General features: G+C 44.1%; 1 protein-coding gene across 4 annotated transcripts in view; it reads right to left on the reverse strand.

The window, feature by feature from the left end:
* The window catches only part of SNTG1 (syntrophin gamma 1), a 253,240-nt gene extending 237,616 nt beyond the window's left edge, over window positions 1–15,624 (reverse strand). The window contains exon 1 of one of the 4 annotated variants that reach the window (XM_077352441.1): window positions 14,782–15,622. The gene's annotated coding sequence lies outside the window, so the exon portion shown is untranslated. Of the gene's footprint in view, window positions 1–14,781 lie in introns of all 4 variants that reach the window. The other 3 variants (XM_077352440.1, XM_077352439.1, XM_077352442.1) reach the window with 3 other exon arrangements.
* Between the last annotated feature and the right edge of the window lie 513 nt (window positions 15,625–16,137).

Genomic DNA, 16,137 nt, shown 5'->3' on the forward strand with positions numbered 1-16,137 from the left:
ACACTAGGGTCCATGTTTTATGTTGTCTTCCTTCAAGTTATTTTATCAACTCTTCCCCCCCCCCACCCCATTTACTCCAAAAGTAACATTCTAATTTGGCTTACACAGTGCTAATTCACATCATGTTGCTTATATTACATTAGCCCTGACACTACCAACACATGTAGCTAATTGATGGGATGCTATATACCAGAACTGCTAAAACAACATTATAGACCTAATGCCCAAGTCCCAGACTCCTTGACCAAACTCTTCTTTAGAACCTTTGGGGTAGACTGAAACACTGACATTCACAATGGTTTACTACTCCCACTGCAACCACATGAAAGCTTATTTAATAAGTTGACCCCACTGAATTTAGCACAAATTATTTCCATGACCAGACTGATTGTAAAGATCAAATTTCTGGAACGGATATACTACATGGGTATTGACAAGTTCTTTTTTCCTGTTCTTTCTGTGATTCTACTTAAGATGGTTCTTGGTGAAAATAGATGAATTAATTACCCATAAGATTAGAAAGTATTGTTTTTCATCTGCCTATCTCCTCAGCACTAATTTTTAGCAGGCCTACCTAGTGCAGTCCTTCACTTGGTCAGTTGAGAGGACTTACATTTTCAGTGGTGTGACAGATGATGAAGAAGGAATGTAAGGGTCTAACTATTTATTTATTGTATTTATATATGGCCCTCCCCGAAGGCTCAGGGCGGTTCACATAAAAACAGAAACAATACAGATAGCTTAAATTATTATTAACAATAATAAAGTGATAACAACAAGCAACATAGCAGTTGAAAAATATGAAGAACATTAACTCATACTGATAGCCCAGTGGATTGGGTGGAATTGTAGGGAGGCTCGGGGGAGGGCCTCTGGGAACTGGTGGTTCAGGTTGACCTCAACCAAATGCCTGGTGGAGGAGCTCCCTTTTGCAGGCCCTGTGAAACTGTTCAACTACACCATACATTGTTTACAGAACCATCTTGGCACCTGTGGATTAGACTGCTGCTGGGAGTTCTGTTCTGAAGTTGTATTCCCAATTGAACCAGATGTTCCATTCACACTGGATCACAACCCATGTAGAAAGAAGGCATACGCGTTCACTATGCCCTATTTTCCTGAACTGTAATGACCCTGGGTGAAAAAACGGCACGGAGACAGTAGTTTGGTGAAAGCAACCTCTCGATGCTCATTAATTGTCAAAAAGTTCCATCTTTGTTAAGGGAAAGAAAAAGAAATAATGTAATTAATTCATTTGTGTGCGTTTAATGCATTCAAGAAAAAAATGAACACACATGTTTTGCTTGTGTTCTAGACATCTGTCTCACGTATATATTACAAGGTACATTGAATATAGTTATTTCACTCTTAGCTTAGGCCTTTTAAAGCATAGCTTGTGAAAGTGGCCAGCCTACTTCAGGGGGGCTTGGAACCTGAGGAGAGCTTCTAAAAGGGCCGTGGCCAAAAAAAAAAAAAGTTGAGAATGGCTGTTCTAGAACATGTAACCCTTTTCTCAGTTGCTACAGGCTCTTCAACAGAACAGACTTGCTTACAGGGAAGGCTCCCTGTACAAGAGGAAACAACTTAAAACTTAGCAACAGAATCTAATCCATATTTAGAAAAATATAAATCTGCAATTGAGAAAAAAGACAATGAGGCAGACAGCACACTAGAGAATGGGATATTGAGGCAGTGGATTAATGAGGCTAAACTTTTAGAACATGTTTAATTAGGACAAACATACTCAATTCTCATTTGACCAAATTATCCTGAAACTAGGTTATAAGTGACAAAGGAAGAGCATTTCAGAGGAACCTAGTTCTTATCAAGAACTGAGGTTTAAAAAAGGATCTGAGATTATTTGAGAATGAGGCACTAGATGTAACCAAGCTAGAAAGCAATGATTACTAAAAAAAAAAAAAGGGGGGGGGGGAAGAATCCTGACGTTTTCAAGACTTTTCCCCCTAATGGTTGGATAGAGTTCTGTATTAATACAATAGATAGCATTACTAGAAAATAATCTGAAGAATAGATTCAATCTAAACCTCAAAATTGAATCCAAAGGACTGGTTTGCTTTTTTAGCAATGAATTATCATACTGCATATTTAAGATGTCATGATGCAGTTTACTAATTTGCTACTAATTTACTTTCTCCTTATATCTGTACTCTTATGACCCCTGTTCCATTATCTGAGGAAGTGTGCATGGTCTTAAAAGTACCATCAAACTCAAATTTAATTCTATTACTTCAGACCAACACAGCTATCCACTTGAATCAAAATTTTTGGTTAAGTGTATTACCCTGGAGAGAACAGGAACCTTAGTAGGGTTCCATGTCTCACAGTCCACCCTCCAAAGCATCCATTTTCACCAGGTAAACTGATATCTGTAGACTGGGGATGAGCTGATTCCAGAGAATCCCCAGGTCCCACCTGGAGGCTGCCACCTCTAATGGAGGCAAAAGCTGTCAGTTGATCAAATGCCTCTCTAACATTAGAAAGTAGCACAGAAGGTAGCGCAGAAGATGATCAGCCAGTGTGTTAATAATACCGTGGGTTAATTTTAAGCACTGAACAGGATAAGAAGCCAACAGAAGCCAAATTGGGAACTGCCCTGTGTTGCAAGGAAAACCCATAAGTTTAGGTCTTTTCCAAATGCTTCTCCTCCATTTAATAAACCTTTCTCTTCACCAACTATAGTCAGCTATTCTTAAAGCACAAGGAGACTGCAGGTACCCACATTGGTCCAAAGCAAAATCCAAAAACAGAAAGTGTATAATACCTTTGACAACAACATTTTATCACAAGTACTGTTTTAAATCTTCCTTGTACACAAAGCTGCTGAAAGACACAGTCTTAAGTTCGTGGCTTAAGTATTCACTTTCCTTCTCTATTTTTCAAACAACCAGTCTAACAGAACATTCTAGAGAACTTTAAATATTGCAGACTGTTTTGTATCAATTTGGTTGGTCCTAATATACATGTCTTCTGTCTTTATTCATTATGTGTTACACTCAGGTCTCACAGAGACATGGCAAGAAGGGACTATCTGAGGGATAGACAAAAAAAACATATGGCAGGAAAATCCTACAATGGTACCATTCATACTTACAAACTAATTAAGAAAAACTAGAAAGAATCTTGTAGTCAGAGAAGAACAGCTAGTCATATAAACACAGGAAAGAGCTCCCAGCCCTGCTGATTAAATGGTCAGTGTAGAAAATGTGCAAAATACTCTGAAGCATAAAGAGTAAGAATGTGCAGGCATTGCTTAATGAGTTTGATTCACAGTTCTCCCTAAGATTGCTGCGCTATAGAAAACATATGAGTGTGTGTCAGTGCTACTGCAGTTCCTAAGAGCTGAAACATAAGAGAACAAGGATGGATTTCATTTGCTGGTTTTACTCAGGTTTTCGGCCTACACAAAGTTACAGGAATCAATCCACTGCTGAAAGCTTAGCAGTCCTTCCAATGCATGCAGAGTTTTCTTTGGGTCATTCTGTTGTGAAGAAATGAGAAAGTCCTTTGAACATGGTACTCAAAGAGCTGGAATACAACAGAGCTACAAAGGTCACTAATTCAAATCATCAGAAATGCGTAAACATTTCTGCTTGCATTAAGATGAGATGAGATGAGATAAGATGAGATCTTTTGGAACTGGAAGGGTCTACCTGATAGATTGCATGAATAGTATAGTTTTGTCACTTGTACAAAGACTACTGCGTATCTTGCCGAAAGGTGTGATAAAAGAAGCCATTCCAACAACAGTTACTTCAAAATATATATTCAAATAAGAAAGAATCTTTCTAGAAACATGCAGACTACCAAGATGTATTACATTGCCTCCAATAAAAGTGCAGAGTGTTTGACTCCTTGAAACAAAATTTGAGTAGAGATGATATAGTGTTTAGAAAGGTTGTACCAAGGAGGAAAAAAATGTATACCCACTTTTGACTACCGGGAGGAGTCTGGCAGAAGACCGGGTAGGCTGCCATACTAGGCAGGTCTCCCCGAAAGCTCCGGACGAGGCAGGAGACCACCAGAAGACTTCCCAGACAAGGATGGCAACAGCTGGGAGCCTGGCATATCGTCTACCATCCTGCCTGGGGGGCAGCTGCTCCTTCCAACACTGGTAGTCATTCTAGGCTTCTTGCATGGTACAGCCCTACCCCATGTGGAGCACCTCAAAGCCAGTTGAGAATGCCAAAATGATCTGATGATGTCAGAGATCTGCACACACATACCCCTAGATGTTGCCTAGGGCACATGAACTGGCTGCCATTTCCTAGATATGCAACCAGGGAAGGCCACGGGCACAATCTACCTAGACCACCATTGCGGAAGATGGGCAGGCTTGCCAGGGGTACCCCTCTGAATCCAACACTCCTTTGCACCTCCCCAAGTCCGGCTCTTGCCACCCTCTGCCTCATTTTAGGCACCTCCTCATGACATTCTGTTTGCAGCCTGGAATCCCTCAATGTGCAGCCCAGCCTCAGCTGAGTCAGGCCAGGATGGCATAAATAAAGGTTTGGAGGAATACAGCTTACTGAGTGGAGCCATTCTGTGTGGATCCCAGCTGAGCCCACAGAAGCCTGGACTCAGAGAGTCAGAGTGAGTACTGGGGGAAGAGAATCAGGGCACTACAGCACACCAGGGACTTTCCAGCCAGGACTGGGCAACTGTGTTTTGGGCTGGCTTTGATGCAGTTCTCTCCCCCTCATCACAAGGCAGGAAAGAGAGCGGCAAATAGCAATGGCTCATTGGGCTGGGCTATGGAGTGGGGTTTGATGGTTGATTGCTGCAATGGTGGCTTCTTTTGTTGCACTGCCAGAGATTTGAGGGGGAGGAGAAGGAGGAGGAAGAGGAAGAGTTGATTCTTATATGCTGCTTTTCTCTACCCAAAGCAGCTTACAATTGCCTTCCCTTTCCTCTCCCCACAACAGACACCCTGTGTGGAAGGGCGAGGCTAACAGAGCCCTGATATTACTGCTCGGTCAGAACAGTTTTATCAGTGTTGTGGCGAGCCCAAGGTCACCCAGCTGGCTGCATGTGGGGGAGCACGGAATCAAACCCAGATCGCCAGATTAAAACTTCACACTCCTAACCACTACACCAAGTTGGTGTGTATGGAGGAGAAGGGAGGTATATTAATGACTGTACTGTATCTTTGCAGTCCTAGCTGCTCAGGCAGAGACAAATGCATCCAGTGTGGCAAGTTCCCCATGCATTCAGGGGCTTGGTGCCTTGCAGACTTTATCAACAAACAAAAAGAGGGGGGGAGTCTGCTCTGCAGCAGCTTGTGAGACACTCCCCCCTCAAAAAACCAGATATTTATGCAGGATGCTTGGTACCCAAAAGCAAGGCATATTCAGTCTTCTGTTTGCTGTACCTACATGAGATTTCCTCTCTGCTCATGCCTCCAGATTGCTTAGACCAGCCTTCCTCAACTTTTTTACCATTAGAAACCCATGAAACATTCTTCAGACTTTGAGAAATTCCAGAAGTGGCACAATTGTGCAGAATATGGTTGGGAAGCATAGCTGTGTACATGCCCATCCAGGACTCCTCCCATGCCCACCCCCTCCAGACCCATCATTGGCCATTTTGGAAGGTGTGGGTAGGTTGATGTGACCATGTATGGTTATATAACCCAGTAAATGTCTAACACATTTTAAAAATATAAAAAACATTAATTAACTCCCACCCATACAGGAAACCCTTCCACGGCTGTCAAGGAACCCCAGGGTTTCACAAAACCCTGGTTGAGAAAGCCTGGCTTAGATGCACACAAATTATGCTCCAACCTGTCGCTTCTTGTTTTACTCTAGCTTTTATGTGTCTCTTGCGAGAGGCTGCAATTATTGTTTTGGAGGTCCAATCTCCCTGCTCACCCCTGCCCTCATGTCACCAAGTCCCAGCCCCCCACACTCCCAAGGCCCTCTCCGCCACCTGTCCCAGGTCCCAAATAGGCTAGGTATACCACTGAAAGTGATGAGGTAATTTTCTAGAGGGTTCCAGCAGGGAAGGATCCTAAATTGTCCAAAGGGGCCACTTGATTATAATGGGCCTAAACCTATATCTGGCCTGATGTTTGAAGGGGGGGGTTGCTAGTTCAGATTTTCTATTTATTTTGTTCTGCTACTTCTGACCAACACAGCTATCCACTTGAAGCAAGCGAGGGAAGCAAGTCCCATGGAAGGTGCTGGTTCTAGTCAACCTCAACCAAATGCCTTGTGCCGGAGCTCCCTTTAAAGGACCTGCAGAATTGTTCAAGTTCCGTTAGGACCCTGAACTCCTCTGAGTGCTGGTTCTACAAGGTGGGGACCAGGACGGAGAAAGCTCTGGCCCTGGTTGCTTGGGGCCAGGGATCACTAGCCAGTTGGAGGTAGCAGAGCGTAAGGCTCCTTGAGGGGTGTAGGCAGAAAGGTGGTCTCTCACTGGACCCAGACCTTGTACGGCCTTAAGAGTGATTACCAGAACCTTAAGTCTGATCCAGTGCAGTTGTTGGAGAATGGGCCAAACATGGGACCTCCATGGTGTCACTGTGAGGATCCTGGCTGCAGTGTTCTGGACCAGCTGTAGTTTCCAGATCAAGGTTAAGGTCTGGCCTGCATTACAGAAGTCTAGTCTCATGGACCACTGTGGCTAGGTGTTCTGGGGCCAAGTAAGGTGCTAGTAGTTTGGCTTGGTGAAGGTGGTAGAATGCCCGCTGCACTACTCTTGTGACCTGAGCCTCCACTGAGAGGGAGGCATTGAGGATTATGCCCAGGTTCCTGGCTGAGTGAGCCACTGATAGCTGCACTTCATCCAGGTTGGGTAGGCATGCTTCCTCGCTTGATGGAGGCACAGGGCCTCCATCAGATGACTCTATTTGAGCCGCCACATCACATCTTCTAGGCAGCTAGGGGCGGCCATCCATCAGGAAGAAGAGCTGAGGGTCATCAGCATATTGGTGGCTCACTTTTATGGTTTTGCTGCAGTGGCCTGAATATGCCAGAATATAAGGATGTGCCACGAACCTGGAAAATGGAAGTTCGTTGGATTTGTGGGTGGTCACGAGTCGGGGGGGGGGGGGTGTAACAATCCCCAAACCTCAAGCTTGAATGGACTCCCCCATGTTCATGAACCTTTGGGTTTACTTGAATTAACTGTTTTGCTGTTTCCTGGATTGCTATGCATGTGAAATTCACTGTGGAGCCTCCTGACTGTATCACCTCATTGTGGACATGGTTTATGGGACTTGTCCGGTGTCCAGCCTTCTCCCATTTGGCCCTGGGAGGTGGTGACCCACCCACCCACCTTTCCATAGTTTTAGAGAGGAGCAATGTTTCCTATGAACTTAATGGATGATGACTGAAATGGGCATAGGAAGCCCACACAGTGGCCAAGTGGTGACCGCACATATGATTATGAGGGTCCACAAGCTTGGAGGGGCCTGGATTAATTATAGCTCCCAACACACTCCCTGGGTCATGGATCAGGTGCTATCTACCTGCCTACCTAAACCAACTTTCTACCTGCCCACCTACATCAATATCTACCCACCTATCTAACACCTGCTGAGCACAAATACCTATGAGCACAGGACCCAGGACCCAGGGCCCAGGGAGTATGGTGACAGCTATAGCTTATCCTGCTCCCCCCCCAAGCTTGTGGATCCTCCTGGTTATCCCCCACTCCACAGGGACACCCTCCAGATCCATCATGCAGAGTACACAGCAGCCCCCTCTCCCCAGGAGTCATCACAATGAACTCTGGAGCATGACTGGGAGCCGGGTAGCCAAGCAAAGGCCGGGCTGCCTGACCATCTCCGGGTGCCGAGGCATGGCTGGGTATGTTTTCGGCCTCTCCCTCCTGTGGGAGGGGGCCGCCATGGCTCAATCTTAACACCACCCCACCACTTCCACCACCCCTCCATACAGCATCTCCAGAAGTTTAATCCACAGTAACAGTGGTTGTTCCATTGTTCATGGATGTTTGCGGTCAAACTTCCCATTGTGGCCTATAGCTTCACTCTCCCATCCCAACACTCTACCTTGAACGTGACCACTGTAGACTTATTTCTCCATTGGGAGTGTTGGGTGGGGAAGGATCCTCTCCCCATCAAAAACCTATTGGTGGGGCACCCTGGATTCCATGGGTAGAGATTCTGTCAAGCAGAGAAAGAATTTGTTTTGTATTTCTTGTCTTATACTGTTGTGCTGTATTGTATTTAATAAATTCTGATCAATACGTTTTCTTAGATTCTTTCTAAATAAACTTGACGCATTTTTATTTTTTTAAATCCTGATTATTTGCACACTCTCACCCTGGGGACCAACAGGGTTGATCCTGGAGCTCCTGGATAGTGGATTAGCAATCACTGGCTGTCAATCTGTGAGCCAGATTTACAGGATTGTCCAGAGGCTAGCCAAAAAGTATTTCCTGAGCATCCTGCTCTTGGATAATTAGGAAGAGATGGTCTAACACTAAAAAATAGCTAAAGCATAAAAATCTGTATATAATCTGTACCTGTCCAGGTCATCAAAGGTGTTAGGTACCTACTGTTTCAGAAAGGCAACGACAATTTATCAAGTAACACTTTTCCTAGGCACACTACCAAGCACTGGTCTGACAGCCATGAGACTGTCCAATGACCAAAATTGCCAATCTAAACAGAGCTGCTGCTTTCAACAAAGAAATAAATTCCCATATACTCAAGCACTCTAGTAACATGCACTTGCAAAAAGTTCTGAATGTTTACATTGTTCTGGATTTCTCCCATGTACAGGAACAGGCTCTTGCAGCAAAAGACCAAAATACATGTAGTCATGATGAAGATAACTATATCATTTCTGATTCTTATTCCATGTATGCAAGTGTTATATATTGTTATTAATTAATGTTTGACTAATGACTTTAGCATGGCAGCCCATTGCTTAGTAAATTGTTCCTTACAAACGCTAGAGATGAAACCACTGTGCTAAAATTGTTGAATCTTTGGAACAAGTTTAAGGCTTGTTAATGATCTTATAAATAACACTCAAATGACACTCTTGTCATCTTTATAATTGTCAGTTTCTAAGAAATGGTTCCACACCACCACAGTGATGTTAGCTGATTTTGCCATCACACTGCATCAACTGAGAACATGCAATACATAATTAATCCCACATACAAAGAATTGTCAGATTTTCTCCCCCTCTGGGCTTTTAATTTTTTACCTTTTTTAATATGTTTTATTGCCTCCTCTGAGGCAAAAGAAAGGGAAACACTGAAATACAGAGATGCTTTGGTGGGTTAGAAGGACATGTCTTTAATAAGTTACAGTAATTACAGAATCTGAGGCAGCCATCCACATATGCACAGAATGGAGTGGCCCATAGCCACAGCACTGCAGTCCAGAAGATAGGCTACCATTTTTTTCACTGTGTAAGCATTTAAACCATAATATCCATTTATTGTATTGGACTGGCCATTCAATCACATTTTTCAGCAGCATCTGGAGATCAATCTCAAAGTGTTACTTTATCTTGTCAGTGCTTTTATTCTGTCAGTGGGCAGAGAGACTCAAGAACATTTTGTTCTGTTTCTTAACAATTACAACTGGCACTAAATACCCAACAAGCTTCCCTCAAAACACTCTTTGTCATTCCTTTTTAAATGGCACTATTTGTAGTATTGTAAAACAAAAGAATTAGCATTCAAGGGGGCCTAATCACCACAGGGACAGAAGAGGAAGTGCATCTCCCCTGCCTTGACTGAGTGTAGTTGACAAATTCCTGCTCCATCATGAACTTGGGAGTGATCTTTGATGGCTCCTTTACAATGGAGGCTCAGATCATGAGTGTAACACACCAGGCATTTTTCCATCTGCACCAGGCAAAGTTACTAGTGCCACCCTACCACATCCCAGAAAATCTAGCCAGTTATCCATGTGACAGTTACCTCTAGGCTAGACTACTGTAACTCAGTCTACACGGTCTACCTTTAGCTCTGACCCAGAAACTGCAGCTGGAACACAAGTCAGTCGCCCAGGTCCTTACTAGAACACCATGGAGAGCTCTACCCTCCAACAGCTGCACTGGTTGCCAGTTGAATTACAGATCAAGTTTAAGGTTTTGGTTTTAACCTTCAAGGCTATGCACAATCTAAGGAACTGTATCTCCTAGTATGCTGCCAGAAGGATGTAAAAATCTTAATATGTTGGTGGTCCCCAGCCCAAAATGAGTGTGTCTGGCCTTGGCCAGGACCTTCTCAGCTGTGGCCCCAACCTGATGGAATGAGCTGCCACCCAAGACCTTGCTGAAGCTTCTTAAGTTCCACAGGGCCTGAAATGTGGTGGTGGTGGTGGTGGTGGTGGTGGTGGTGGTGGTGGTGGTGGTGGTGGTGGTGGTGGTAGTGGTAGTAGTAATAGTAATAGTAATAGTAATAATAATAATAATAATAATAATAATAATAATAATAATAATAATGCATGTGGCAGACTGGCTTCCAAGTCATATTTCCATTATGGGCATTGTGAAGGGCTGAGCAAGCCACTAACTTACTCTTGGACTCAGAGTCCCATCTGTAAAATAGGAATGTAAGACCTACCTTACAATTGTATAAGCAATTGTAAATGAGCTCATAACAATAGAATGTTCAACATTCATCATTTAACTATAGCATTCTGACTTCACAGTTCGCCATCTGATGTTATTTCAGTGCTGTGGCTTGGCACACTTGTCTACAAGACAGGTGCAGCTGGTGCTGAGGAGGGTCTCCAGGCTCTCATTGGTATGGCTTAATTGGCCTCAATCGAAAGCCTGGTGAAAGCCTGGTGAAAGAGTTCCATTTTGCAGGCCCAATGGAACTGTTTTAGTTCCGACAAGGCCCTGATCTCTTCTGGGAGATTGTTACATCATCCTCATCATCACATTTTTTATTTCATTTAAACTCATGGAAATTCAAGCCAATCTGTAAAACACTTTTCCATGTATTTTTAGCAGCCAGAAACTGTTCAAGACCTTACTAAAAAACAAAAAACAAAAACCAAAGCCAACCTCTATGCACCCATGACCACTGAATTGACCAAGCATTTATTTAAACGATCCTTAAAACAGTCTGCCTTTTCTTAAGTGGAGACAAGCTTGGGAAAGCTCATTAGGACACAAACTTGAGTACCATGTTCTGAACAGGACAGGGTATTGGACAAATGATCAAATCCTCACTCAAAACAATAAGGTGACCTTGAGCTATTCTCTCTCTTTCTCTTAGCCAAATCTATTTTACAGGGTCATTTTAAGAAAAGGACCATGAGCACTGAGCTGGATTTTGTGATGAAGACTGGGATAAAAGTGTAATTATTCTGTGAGGAATACTGAACATGACCATGATTTACGTTTGATTGAACATATTTCACAGTAAGTTGAGTTTTTAAAAAACAAGTGTTGACATATTGCAGCTTATTTTACCACTCATTCCTCATTGTATATTCTGGAGAACCGGCTGTGATTGTTTTTTATAGCATCAATAATGCCAACATACTGTTCCCTTTCTAAATATCTAACACATCATTAGTCAAACTGAAAATAAAGAACTTGCCTAACACAACCACTCAGTGTTTACTTAGGATGTAATGACCTTAGAAGGTAGCCCTTGTAACTAGGACAATTCAGTTCTGATGTATTACCCATGCCAAAAATATACATGGAAGAATCTCAAATCCTCTAATACCTGTTTTGATTGAATATATTTTATAACATTGCCGGGCTTATTAATTGTTAGCCAATATGTTACAACACTTTTTCATGTCCCGTATTTACCTAAATGTCTTTTTGTAAAACAAAATTATTTTAACCACTTTTGGAAGCATTAAGTTGTTTTACTTCTGGAGTTTTATCAGATCTACATGAGGGATTTAAGCAAATTAAGAAAAGTACAAAATTTCTCAACTCTTGTAAAATCTATTCTCTGTTTGCAGAATAAGTCTATATCAGTTGTATGCCATGCTGCCCATAAAATCCAAGTCTAATTTGTAAAAAGGCACCTAAGCATTCAAAAGTAAAGGCAGCCACCAATTGGCCTGGGTTGCCTACCCCCAAGTACAATGTTAAAGCAAGAGGTTAAAATACTTGAAACCTAACACAAGATACCCATCACAATTACAGGTAACCTCACCAGAATGATACTGATTGAATAACATTTCTGTTCAATACTTGATTTTCAAATCCATAAATTTGAATTAGTACATACAATCTATACAGCTGATATAATAAGCTATTAAGAAGCTACACTGTTGATTATTTTTTTGCTCACATTGACCTTTAACTTCTGAAACAACAGATTTAACAAAGTATGTGAAAAACTAGTCTTGTCCCAAACAGCTGGATAATCCATCTAGCTGGGAGGGGGGGATGGAAAGGATAAAGGACAACACCAGCTGTAATTCACTAGATTATTGAGCAACAATGAGTACAACATGCAGCAGCAAATAATTAATCATTGGATTATGTATGTTGTCCTCTTCTCCCTTAGGCAAGCAAAGTTATACAACCTGATCCTATGCATACTGACTAGAAAGGTTCCCCTATGTTCTTGGAGCTTACTTTCAAATAAATATACATAGGGTCCCAAGCTCATTTACTTGGGAATAAGCCTCAAATGAATACAAGTGAGCGAGTGAGAGGCAGGAAGATGGAGAGAGTAACTTACTAATGAATAACGGAGGTGTAACTTACTAATAAATAAGCAAGCATAGGATTCTGCCATTATTAACTGTTCGGCATTAGAAAGAAAGCAAATGAGTTACTTTTTATCTAGACAGAATTTTTTTTTACACCAGCATCTAATCAGATATAAGTAATCTCTAGGTTTAGGGAGCAGATCACTGTAAGGCACTCCAGGCATGATTCCAGGTTCTATACAACCAGGTGCACACTCTTTGGTGAAAGACTGCCCCTCTACCATTGCATGGGGAACTACTACAAAAAGCCAATAGGTATAAAACAGAAACAAGCTGTATTGCCAAATTGATTCACTGCAGAGGAATCTGCCTCCTTTAATTAATAAGAAAGCCAGCCAGGTAGTCAGTCACAGCAGGTAGAAATTTCTGTTCTGCCAGGCCACTACAGTTTCCTTAGAAGGCCAGTAATATGAACCACTTTGGTTCTCTTCTAGAAAGACAGTCAAACAGCTGATCCCCTAGGTAACCTTGAGAATGTTGTATTACCTAACTGAAAGAGGACTTATTTGCAGCCCTTTATCATAAACTAGAAAATTAGCAGAGCACTATATTACCGCTGTTTTTATCCAGCAGCATCACTGTTGTGTAGTGCTTTGCAGAGCAACATTTAAAAAAAATCCTACCCCCATCTAAATTCCCTAAGAATTCACATAAATTAATTAGAATATATGCAGTATTAATATGCATTGCCCAGTCTGAATGTAATGGAGATAAATTGGAACTTCTCATGGTGTCTGAACTCAGACTAGATTTAATTCGGCTTAATTTAGGAAAGAGTGAAAGTATCCGGCAACAAGGGAAGTGTTATGCCTTTTATTGTTATTTCGTTATCTACAGGATAGCAACCTTGTTCAGAAAAGGTAAATGGAAACTTGGCAAGCGCATCTTCATTAACCTTCCACAGGAGTCAACCCACAAGTATTACACACGTTTATGACATGAAATTAATTACTCTTAAGTCTGTGAGCTGCTCTTCTCCATCACAACCAGCACAGTTGTACACATTGCTGGTTTTAATGTGTTTAGGGGAAGAGATCAAACTGTTAGACAAATGTCATGACTACGACTTTGTATGACTATGACACACTTTGCAAGTGTGCTTGCAAACCCATCAGGTTAAGGCAGAATGCAAACCAAGGGCAATAAGACCCTGCCTTCAGCATCAGGGAGAAGCTGACAGAAAACATCAATAGAGGAAAACTTAAAACACACTGAAAATTGCTGTCTGTCCAAATTTGTGAGGATCCCCCATTCTTTCCTGCATCTCAGAGGTGGATGTGAAAGAGATCATGTAAAATATAAGCTGGCTAGTTCCATTTTCCAAGTGTGCTGAAAGATGGAACTGGAAATCACAGCTTTTTGCTGTGTGACAAATTTATCACACTGATGAGTTTCATGATAAAAGATGGCCACTCCTCTGGCCTGCCCACTTATTCATTAAGAAACACTGAGAAGTTTTTGGAAACAAGGGAAAATCAAATATATATATATGACTGAAACAATAACAAAACACTAAATTCTATAGGATTTCAGTCATTAGAGTTTTGCTACTGAGAGGAGAGTATTGCCAAATAGGCAAATAAACAAAACCATACATGGCACAGCGGCAACATGTAATGACAGAAGGGAAAGAAGATCAGAACCATGGAAATCTCAACTCCTGATGATTCACCTACACACATGAGGGAAAACAACACAAGCAGGACAGAAATGGGAGGCTTACTGAATGAACTGGGAGACTTCAAATGTCTGTTTGGAACCCGTAGCAAAACTACAGCAGGGGCACATCACCAGAGTCAGCTGAGTACATAGACCTGATTTCTGAAGTCTAAGCTAAGGTACCCAGGGCACTGGAAGAGAAGCCTTTCAATCGATGCCATGGCCAAGGGCCAGGATGAACTAACAGCAAGATCACCCATCCAAAATGTAGATTTCCATTCAATTCAGAGAGTGCTCTCTTCCCCCTCCTAGTTCCCAAGAGAGCGTTAGCACCAGAAGACAACACGTACACACAGAGAGAGAGAGAGACCCCAATGGCACCCATTCAAATGAGTAAAACACCAGGACCCACTTACTTGGTGATGCGCTCTCTCCCTCGCACTTGCCTGCGAAAATGCCGGCTTAACTCCCCGAATGGCCTCCGGAAACTTAATTCCCCCAATATTTCCAATCCACTCCGGCGGTGATCGCTTGTGGAAAGCGAGCTAGCCCCCGCCTTTGATCGCAGTGCCCATGCTTGGAAACGCAACTTCCACTCCGGAGGCTTCGAAGGGACAGGCGCCGACTCGCTGTGGCGAGCTCAGAACCGGGGAGGGATTCTGCAGCCGACGTGAATACCGGGGGTGGAGGAGGGGGAGTCACTTTGCGTCCGGCTCCCAAAGAGAAAAGGCCGGAGCGGGGAGCGCGTGGCGCAAGAGCGCCCTTTCGCCAGCGAGACCAGCGCGAAACTAGCAGCGCCTGGCGAGGCAGCGACTGCAGCGGCGCTTCGCCCCACTAGCGGCCGGGTCCGGAGGTGCGGGCCATGGCCGTGGCCGCCGACCTGTAGCCGGAGTGGCGAGCAGCCCGGAGTCGCCTTCCTCGCCGCCTCCCCTCTCGCCTGTGCCTCGGCCCTTGTTCCGCGGCGCGGCGATCTCCCGGCTCCTGGGCGGGCCGCCGTGCGCTGCCTTCTCTGCAGGTGGAGCAGGCGCGCGGCAGGACAATCCGGAAGGCGCCGGGTCCTTTGCCGAGCGACTCCCCAGGGGAAGGGAGGGCGACGGGATGGGTCGGGAGGAAGTTTTCCGGAGCGGCGTCCCTCAGGGAGCGGGGCGCCCTTCGGCGCGATCGCGGACTTCCCCGGGAACCGGGCCCGCATCGGCTGCGCGCCCTCTCGGCAGCTCGCACTGTCCCGAGGAGCGGGAATGATTCATGCGCTGCCGTAACTGTGGCCGCGGGAGCCAGCCCGGCACTGCACCGCGGCCTCTCCTCCCAGCCAGGGCTCCGCGCGGTGGGCCCTTCGCCCCTCCAGCATAGCCTAACATGCTGGCCGAGCCCAGCTATTTAAGAAGAGAATTGTCTAGAACAAGCACGACACACAGCATCCATCAGGACCTCGGTTGGGCGCTCCTGATGACGGGACGGGCCCCGTAGGGAGAGAGAGCAAAGGCGTTGTCACCGAACACGTGTTGCACGAAGTTCGAATCCCCCTTTCCTCTTCAGGCGTCCAACTGCAGATATCTTGATTTTGAAAGGCAGGAAGGGGGGGGGGGGTAGTATGGCCTTTTACTTCTTTGCAACACTGAGAGCAGAGGCATGACCAATGTCCTGCAAAGGGCGGTTTCCTAGCCTTGTTGTTGTTAGGTGCGAAATCGTGTCCTACCCATCGCAACCCCATGGACAATGATCCTCCAGGCCTTCCTGTCCTCTACCATTCCTCGATGTCCAATTAAGTTTGC

The sequence above is a fragment of the Paroedura picta genome, chromosome 9, assembly GCF_049243985.1.
Source record: "Paroedura picta isolate Pp20150507F chromosome 9, Ppicta_v3.0, whole genome shotgun sequence".
Lineage (NCBI taxonomy): Eukaryota > Metazoa > Chordata > Lepidosauria > Squamata > Gekkonidae > Paroedura > Paroedura picta.